We start from the raw sequence: 10,230 nt of genomic DNA on the forward strand, positions 1-10,230 counted from the left end.
TCCCATATCCTTCTTATTTCTATTTTCAGATCTTGATACTTATCCATTTTTTCCCTCTCTTTCTCTTCAACTCTAGTGTCCCATGGTATTGCGACATCAGTGAATGATACTTTCTTCTTGACTTTGTCAATCAACGTCACGTCTGGTCTGTTTGCACGTATCACCCTATCCGTTCTGATACCATAGTCCCAGAGGATCTTTGCCTGATCGTTTTCTATCACTCCCTCAGGTTGGTGCTCGTACCACTTATTACTGCAAGTAGCTGATGTTTCTTGCACAGGCTCCAGTGGAGGGCTTTTGCCACTGAATCATGCCTCTTTTTGTACTGGTTCTGTGCAAGTGCCGGGCATTCGCTTGCTATGTGGTTTATGGTTTCATTTTTCGTATTGCACTTCCTACATATGGGAGAGATGTTATTTCCGTCTATCGTTCTTTGAATATATCTGGTTCTTAGGGCCTGATCTTGTGCCGCTGTTATCATTCCTTCAGTTTCCTTCTTTAGCTCTCCCCTCTGTAGCCATTGCCATGTGTCATCGCTGGCTAGTTCTTTAGTCTGTCTCATGAATTGTCCGTGCATTGGTTTGTTGTGCCAGTCCTCTGTTCTGTCTGTCATTCTCCTGTCTCTGTATATTTCTGGGTCTTCGTCTACTTTTATTAGTCCTTCTTCCCATGCACTCTTTAGTCACTCGTCTTCACTGGTTTTCAGATATTGCCCCTGTGCTCTGTTTTCGATGTTTACGCAGTCCTCTATACTTAGTAGTCTTCTCCCTCCTTCCTTTCGTGTTATGTATAGTCTGTCCGTATTTGCTCTTGGGTGTAGTTCTTTGTGTATTGTCATATGTTTCCTGGTTTTCTGATCTATGCTGCGGAGTTCTGCCTTCGTCCATTCCACTATTCCTGCGCTGTATCTGATTACTGGCACTGCCCATGTGTTTATGGCTTTTATCATATTTCCGGCGTTGAGTTTTGACTTGAGTATCGCCTTGAGTCTCTGCATATACTCTTTCCTGATCGTGTCCTTCATCTCTTGGTGTTTTATATCCCCTCCTTCCATTATTCCCAGGTATTTGTATCCTGTCTCATCTATGTGTTTGATGTTACTCCCATCTGGTAGCTTTATCCCTTCAGTTCTCGTTACTTTGCCTTTTTGTATGTTGACTAAGGCGCATTTTTCTATTCCAAACTCCATCCTGATGTCCCCAGATACAATCCTTACAGTCTGGATTAGGGTATCTATTTCCTTGATGCTCTTACCATACAGCTTGATGTCGTCCATGAACATCAGATGGTTGATTCTGTTGCCTCTTTTCTTGAGTTGGTACCCGGCATCCATCTTCTGTAGTACTTTTGTCATGGGAATCATGGCTACTACGAAGAGTAGTGGGGACAGTGAGTCGCCCTGGAAGATCCCTCTCCTGATATTCACCTGTGCTAGTCTTATTCCAGAGCTTGTAAGTATTGTATTCCAGTTGCGCATTGTATTTTTTAGGAAGCTGATGGTGTTTTCCTCTACCCCATATATTTTCAGGCATTCTATTAGCCATGTGTGTGGTATCATGTCGAAGGCTTTCTTGTAGTCTATCCATGCCATGCTTAGGTTGGTTTTCCTTCTCCTACTGTTCTTCATTACCATTTTGTCTATCAGGAGCTGGTCTTTTGTGCCCCTACACTTCCTTCTGCAGCCTTTCTGTTGGTGGGGGATGGTGTTTGTCTCCTCTAGGTAGTTGTATAGCCTTTCACTGATGATACCTGTTAGTAACTTCCACATTATTGGTAGGCAGGTGATAGGCCTGTAGTTACTGGCTATATTTCCCTTACTCTTGTCTTTTTGTACTAAGGATGTTCTTCCTGTGGTCATCCATTTGGGTGCATGGTGATTTGAGATACAATGCTGGAGTTGTCCTGCTATTCGTGGGTGTAGGGCCTTGAATTTTTGAGCCAGTATCCATGGACTTCATCGGGACCCGGGGCTTTCCAGTTTGGCATTTTCTTTAGTTGGTGTCTGACTGTGTCTGTCGTGATCTCTGTGAATCTTTGTTTTATTCTCCCTGTTTCTTCTTCCTTGACTTCCTGGAGCCATGTTGCATGTTTGTTGTGTGATACCGGATTGCTCCATATGTTTTCCCAGAGTCTCTTACTTGGTTCGGCTTCAGGAATTTTTGGGTGGTTGTCTTCCCCTTCTTAGTGGCGTATAGTCTTTTTGGTTGGTTCCGAATAGTTTGTTCTGTTGGTATCCCTTATTCCTGTTCATGTACCGTTGGATCTTATGTGCTTTGGCCTTAAGCCTCTGTTTTACATCTTCTATTGTGTTGTTTAGTCCCCTCTCTTGTACTTTGTATTTCTCGTTGAGTTCCTCCCTTGTTTTCTTGCTTCTTAGCCTTTTTTCTGCCATCTCTTTCAGTTTACTCAAGTCAGATCTCATGACCATGCTTTGCTTTTTACCAGGCGCCTTTTCCAAAGGAGGTTGCTGGTTTTGGATTTCTGTGGGTTGGTTGTGCTGGTGGTTGTTGGGTTGTTCGAATCCCCAATCAGTTCTGCTACTAATCTTGCTCCTGCATATGTCAAGTTATTTGTTTCTGTGATACTGGTGGTGTGTATTCTGCCCATTATTTCATTGACCTCTCTTGTTTTCTCCCTTAATTTCTTGGTGTTGTAGGCTTTCATGGAGGGGATCTTTGTTCTCTCTGTATCTGGTTCCATCCATTGTCTAATCTTTTCTACATTATTATTATTATTATTATTATTATTATTATTATTATTATTATTATTATTATTATTATTATTATTATTATTATTATTATTATTATTATTATTCTCTGGTAATGGGGAGTAGTGACTAGTTTTTGTGAAAGAAGACTTTCAGTTAGTCTAAAAAACCTCTTTCTGTTTGCTTTCCATAACAAAGTTCTGTTACGAGCCACTTTAGCCCTTCAAATATTTGTTTGTGACCTACTTGCCTTGGAAATGAGATAAGACAGTAGGAAAATAGGCGAATGTAAAAAATTAAGAACTCAGTCGGAAGTACTCAGAGTTTTACCATCATCTTGAGTAGGAAACAAAAACTTACTTAACACCACAAAAGATATTCACTTTTGGTTGAAAAAGAGGCATTTCGACACCTAATGAACTGACATGTATATTTCACAGGTATGAGCGACTGGCTGTTGCTCCTTTAAAGGACGAGTCCCAAACGATGAATCTTCAGAGACTCCAGAGAACGACTAATTGAACTAACATGGAAGTCTGTCGAGGCTGATCGACCAAACGTTTTTTTTCTTTTTTTTCTGACGACTTATTTTGAAAACCAATTTTTTTCAAAGAGTTAATCTGCGATTTGAGAACATGGCGTTTTCTGATGACCGGGTAAAGTGTTCTAAACATAGGCAAAAACAAAAGCGCACCCCACATACACACACGCACACAGATACACACGTTTATATATATATATATATATATATATATATATATATATAATATATATATATATATATATATGTATATATATGTATTTATGTATGTATGTATGTATATATATATATACATATATATATATATATATATATATACTATATATACGTATATATATATATATATATATATATATATATATATATATATATATATATATATATATATATATATATATATATATATATATATATATATATATATATATATATATATATATATATATATATAGCAACACAAAATATGTAATGACTATACTAGTATATAAAATTTCCAAGGTTGTGGGAAGATTTAGTAATGAAATTTACTTAAATATTTAAGAATCTCCTTAATAAAAAACAAAAAAAAAAAAGAGAGTCCTTACTCTAAATTCCCAGTTGTCATCTACACAATTGTTCGTTGGTTAATTTGCTCTTTAAAGACATGTTGTCACTTTCTTAAAAGTGACCCTTGCAACCTACATGCTTCTTCTACTGCTCGTTTGCGATCTTGTGTGTGAAACAGTTTAATTTAACTAAAGGCCAAAATGAATATAAATATTATATAATATATTATATATATATATATATATATATATATATATATATATAGCATATATATATATTATATCTGTATATATTTATATATATATTAGATATATATTCTATATATATATAGATATATATATACATATATAATATACATATATATGTTTATTTATAAACAAATTCCCTATAATAGAGGAGGCAAAGTCTTCCTTCCGCACTTAAAAAGGCATTACTCATTTCGGTCTTTCCATTTTCATCTCCACTTCTTCATATTCCTCACCGACTTGTCAAAGATCGAACTCTTAAAAAAGAATTCTGGCTAATGTCTTTGCTCTCAGTTAAGAAAGGTGAGGTGGTGACGTTTATTTTCTTTATGTTGCACGTAGGGATGGCGTCTTTTAATTTATTTCATTCTGATGTTCTTCCGAAATCCTAGAGCTTACAAGTTCACGTCGCCTGGTTTGTTGATATAAAATATATATATGTGTGTGTGTGTGTGTGTAAACATTTGTTTGTGCGTGCAACTGACGTATCATCTATTTATAAGAATAGCCATCCACGTATAACCTGCGAACTCCTCTTGTACAAAACGACTAACGCTAAGAATCTGCAGGTAGGCCACCACTAAATTTCTGTTTCAAGCTCAGTACAGAAGGCTCAATACATCAACGCTTTGCTTTCACGTCCGTTCTTTGCTGTCCCTTTCAAACAGAGAAGAAAGAGAGGAAGACAAAGAAAAGAAGAGGCTTCGAATTATTTTAATAACAAGACTTCAATGCCTTTGGGCGGTAAGGATGAAGTCGAAATTCATTTGATGTGCCCCTTTAGTTTACAGACACCCCAGAAGAGGTCTCTTGTTCTTCCACGCAAATAGGAAGAAGAGTAGGCTCTCCAGCGTCAGCATCACAGATATGAACCAATGTCATTGTTATGCGAGGAGCAGAGCAAAGAAATAGAGCCATCTGCCTCCGGTCTCTTTCTCTCTCTCTCTCTTTCCCTCCCCTCTGTTTCTCTTGAAGAGCGCCGTTTGCCATCCCATACAATCCAACTCTCCTTGGAGTATAGACGCAGAAACCATCGCTTTCAACGCAGCCACTTAAAAGAGTGTTCGATCCCCTATATTTCTCTCTCCCTCCCTTGGTTTTATGAGTCTCTGCGGGGTTCCTTATCATTCAGCTGCTTACTCCTCCCCGGTTCCATGCCATGAGAGAACCCGATCTACACACACCCCACCTTCTCGCTCTTCCCGGACCCCCATCTTCGTCTCCGGGTCTTTTCAATTCTCGTTTCTCCCTCATCCCCCCTTTTTCTTTCCTCCCTTGTCAAGTAGGAATATGGAGCAATGAAGTGCTTCATGAAGATTGGAGCGACATGGGGGTTTTAAATGGGGCGTCGGACCAAGCCTATAGTCACCGTTTTGTTTGTGGAGGACCGATCTATTGCCATTTGCCTAGTATCAAATTATCATCTTAATATCAAACGCCCTTTATTTCAGTGGCACAATTTATCAAAGAGTTGCGGTGAATCTATATAACGAAGTATATATATATATATATATATATATATATATATATATATATATATATATACATATATATATATATATATATATATATATATATGTATATATATAATATATATAGTATATATATATATAGTATATATATATATATATATATATATATATATATATAAAGGATTTTTGCCACGAAGTAAAAAATTGAAAAAACGAGTTGGCAAAAAACCTTTATTTATACATAGCATCACGTTTTATATACTTCGTGATCAAGTTATTCATTATATATATATATATATATATATATATATATAAATATATATATATATATATATATATATATATATATATATATATATATATATATATATATATATATATATATATATGACCAAGGGCAGAGGAAGATGACCACAGTAGCAACATTTCTCAAAAAGGCGTAAGACAGAAATTGATTGTGAAAATTTAAAAATGCTTTCCAAAGTTCCCAAGACTTCGCATCCTATCTATGAAATGCTTTTTATAAAACTACTATTACCATGATTGAATAACCAAACTACGTCAAAAACTCTTTACCTGGCGTGAGTTTACCCCAGCCTGGAATTTTTTGTTTGCGTCACTTTGTTTGGTCCTGTTTGCTTGGTTGATAGCAGCCGCTTACCACCTTAGCTCTATAGTACTATATATTATATATATATATATATATATATATATATATATATATATATATATATATATATATATATATATATACATATATATATATATATATATATATATATATATATATATATATATATATATATATATATATATATTATATATTATAAGTATGTATAAATATATATTTAAGTAAAATTATAAGTTTTCCCTCTATATTTTACATACTTTAATCTTTAATTATTCCAATTCGTAATGCAAGAACACAAAACTGATATACTCAAGGGTTAATAAATCTGTAAAGTTTATATGCTAAATTTGGCAGCGCAGATATTTATGAAAATTTCGAAAATTGAATATACAGGATAAAGCTGATACACGTCAAATACGACGTTATTAATTATCAATACTGAATATTTTTTTTGTGGTCAACTTTAGTTCTTTTGGTTTTAAGTTTGGAATTGATTATGGTTATACAATTTGTAATTCTCTCTCTCTCTCTCTCTCTCTCTCTCTCTCTCTCTCTCTAATAATTAATTTTTTTACAAGAGTATCTAATCATAATTTAAAATGACATCGAATCTGATCTTTTCCTCGGTGATAATTTAGGAACCTTAAAATTGATTGCGTGATTGACTGACGTTCGAAACCCTTGAATTGTTGATCAGTGCTAAAATCGGCCGTCTGCTCTGAAATGTTAATCCGAGTTTGCCTCGGTAAGAATGTCATCCAAGTAGCAATAAACTTTCTGTAATAAAAAGCTTTTTAAGTTTTAAATATTCATGCGAAAAGTAGCTTTACAGTTAAGGAAGACCTATGGGGTAAACATGAGATAAAGATTATTCGATTATTACTGAGAAAATAAACAGAAGAAAAATATCTTGCGCATTGCTACAGCGTTTGTCGTTAAAGAGTCAGAAAAGGCTAGTAATAGAAACCCTTGATTAATTGGTCACTGTTTATTCGATATCAAGTTAGAAGAGGAAGAATGAGGGAAGATATAATTGGAAATAAAAGAAAGCAAGACGTAAATTGGACTACATCGAGGCCACTGGTTGCTGGTTGTATCTTCATTAAAAGTAATGGAACAAACTGACGTGATAATTGATGAAATATTTCCACATACATCGATATCTCTCACGATTCAAAATAGCATTTTGATTCACAGAATTCGAATACTTTTTGAATCTATACCTCCCGGGGAAAATTATTTTTTGACTTTATACGTAAATAATTTAAAGCTCCCTGGAAAAACAGTTTTTTGACTTATTATTTGAATAATTCAAAGCTCTCTGGGGAAACAATTTTTTTACTTAATATGGAGAAACTACTTTTTGACTTCATATGTGAATAATGTAAAGTTCACTGGAGGAACTACGTTTTGAGTGAGTACTTGAATAGCTCCCTGAAGAAACTATTTATTTTACCTAATATTTGAATGATTTAAAGCTCCCTGGAAAAACAATTTTCTGGCGTAATATTTGAAAAATGTAAAGCTCCATAGGGAAACGATTTTTAATCTGATATTTTGACAATTTAAAGCTCTCTAGAGAAACAATTATTTGACTTGATATTTGAATAATTTAAAGCTCCCTGGAGAAACAATTATTTGACTTGATATTTGAATGATTTAAAGCTCCCTGGAGAAACAGTTATTTGACTTGATATTTGAATGATTTAAAGCTCCCTGGAGAAACAGTTATTTGACTTGATATTTGAATAATTTAAAGCTCCCTGGAGAAACAATTATTGACTTGATATTTGAATGATTTAAAGCTCCCTGGAGAAACAGTTATTTGACTTGATATTTGAATAATTTAAAGCTCCCTGGAGAAACAATTATTTGACTTGATATTTGAATGATTTAAAGCTCCCTGGAGAAACAGTTATTTGACTTGATATTTGAATAATTTAAAGCTCCCTGGAGAAACAATTATTTGACTTGATATTTGAATGATTTAAAGCTCCCTGGAGAAATTATGATTTTACTTAATTTTTGAATGATTTAAAGCTACCGGGAGAAACAATTATTTGACTTGATATTTGAATGATTTAAAGCTCTGTGGAAAAACTACTTTTTCACTTACCTTTTGAATCATTTGAAGCTCACTTGAGAAACTAGAAAAACAAAGCAGTTCGTTGAGATATGTATTTTTGGAACCTAAATAAATTATGTCCTAGTAGTAAAGTGGTTAAGGCAATTGCCACCCCTTCCTATGGAACTTAATTCATAGCAGGGTTGAGAACGATTGATGCACAATCCATTAAAATCCGTTTTGTCTAATTTACCATAAGCATTGATCTAGGTATCTGGTAGTATATATACATATATATATATATATATATATATATATATATATATATATTATATATTATATATATATATATTATTAGGGATGCTTGCCTTGTATGATAAGGCGCCCTATGAGGTAATGTTAGACTTGCGATAATCTCACGCTAAGTCGGTTGGTTATGCACTTCCATACTCATTGGAGTGTCTTGGGGTTTGTAGATCACTTACGAAGTCGGTATTATCTTCTTTGGTTATGACGACGATGTGTTAAACTCATGATGATTCGGCAATGACGTGAGGTTCTAGTAGAAAACACGAAGTATAAAAATACTTATATTCTCTGAGATTACATGATGAAAATCAGATAGGATTTGTACAGGTTTGCCAATGACGATGGCTTGATCGCTTCTGCCAATGATGATGGCTAATTCCACTCTGTTCTCACTACCATCTCGGTTACAAGTCATAAAGGAAGCAGACAGTAGCTCGAACATATGAACATACATACAGATGAGACACACTACAGATCACGTAGGCCGTTTGAATTATAGGTCGCGGTAGCTGTCTCAAGCAGGGAGCTTGGACTAATGTTTCAAAACAAATGAATGACCACAGGTCCTACTTTATTGTATACGTCATCTTAGCGTCTCTGGTCTGATCACATTCCTGCAAGCAATCTGGTTGACCTCTTTAGTTTTAGTTTTTTATATATATGGAGTAACATTCCATATTTTTATTATGTAATCACTTACATAAAAGCTCGGTCAGCTACCAAAACCAACCACTGAATATTACTCAAGCTTGACTTCCATTTGACTTATAGGAGTGTGATACAGACACTATGTTAATAAATATAGATATATAAAAATACTTATAAGTAAAAAAAAATTCATGGTGTACACAAATACAGATTCAAGTAATAAGATATATGACACAATATGCATATGATGATATTCGTAAATAATAGTGATCACGTGATATATACTGATACAGTTTTTCACTTCATCTCTTTAAGATACATATGCTACAGAAAATACTAATGTACTCTGATAATCGCATAGAATAAAGATTAACATGATAAAAATCATATTTTAACTGATAAAAATTCATATATGAATTGATAAAAATTATTAATGTTTATGCTGATTGATTCGTTGATTTTTATGCTAACTGTTATATATCTGCAGTTATTGGTAAGATAAAAGGTAACAGATTGATTATAGGCTACCTGATTTATTTATACATATGTATATGGATTCATATAATTATGATTAATATATGTGCACTTTAAATAGATTCCTAGTGCGTACATGCAAAGATATATTTCGACTCTGTTATTTATGATCATTTATATATAGGATACATGATACTTTATATATAGGATACATGACCGAGGTTATACTACTACACATTTAACTAGCGTTCGAACAACTTTTCGTCCATTACACAGTTCCAGACAACCACCTATTGCCAAATGAAATGGCCAATTCCAAATGGTTAAAACAAGGGGAAAATTGCCTGGCGGGGTCCAACGTTCTATTTCGGCCTCATACTTGTTCTCTGCATCCTAAGCCACACAAATACGTTCGCGATGAATAAAATCATCCCCAGCACGAGTCCTTCGCCAGCAACGTAGTTGAATATCCTTCTGGTCGTAATTGTCGGAAGTATGTCCCTTTTGTAGTCGATTTCCGACAGCCGCCGGAGCATTCTGCATTAAAACGAGACTAACGACGGGATACGGGTGTCGGTCGAAGAAGTCCATG

This window comes from Macrobrachium nipponense, chromosome 4 (genome assembly GCF_015104395.2).
Source record: "Macrobrachium nipponense isolate FS-2020 chromosome 4, ASM1510439v2, whole genome shotgun sequence".
NCBI lineage: Eukaryota > Metazoa > Arthropoda > Malacostraca > Decapoda > Palaemonidae > Macrobrachium > Macrobrachium nipponense.